Source organism: Lepidochelys kempii, chromosome 12, assembly GCF_965140285.1.
Source record: "Lepidochelys kempii isolate rLepKem1 chromosome 12, rLepKem1.hap1, whole genome shotgun sequence".
In the NCBI taxonomy this organism is placed as follows: Eukaryota; Metazoa; Chordata; order Testudines; family Cheloniidae; genus Lepidochelys; species Lepidochelys kempii.
The window spans coordinates 7,539,679-7,539,942 of record NC_136391.1 but is presented as its reverse complement, the minus strand read 5'-3'; positions in this window follow the sequence as shown (position 1 = coordinate 7,539,942).

Sequence of the window (264 nt, the reverse complement as noted above, 5' to 3'; positions counted from 1 at the left end):
GGTGAAACAGGGAGCACAGGGAAAGGAAGTAATAGCAAAGGGGCTGTGAATTCCTGGATGCTGGAGACTATGTGGGACACCAGCTGCCACTGACTGGTCAGCGAAGAGATCTTAACGCAACGGTAGATGCTGCAGCTGAGTTCTCTCTCACAGATAAGTCCACAACCCGGATGGACTAAACCTGGAACCATGTGCTTTTGCTTCTTAATGACCGTGTGGGGAGTTCATTGCTCTTTTGTACCTAACCAGAGGCTTCCATAAAAA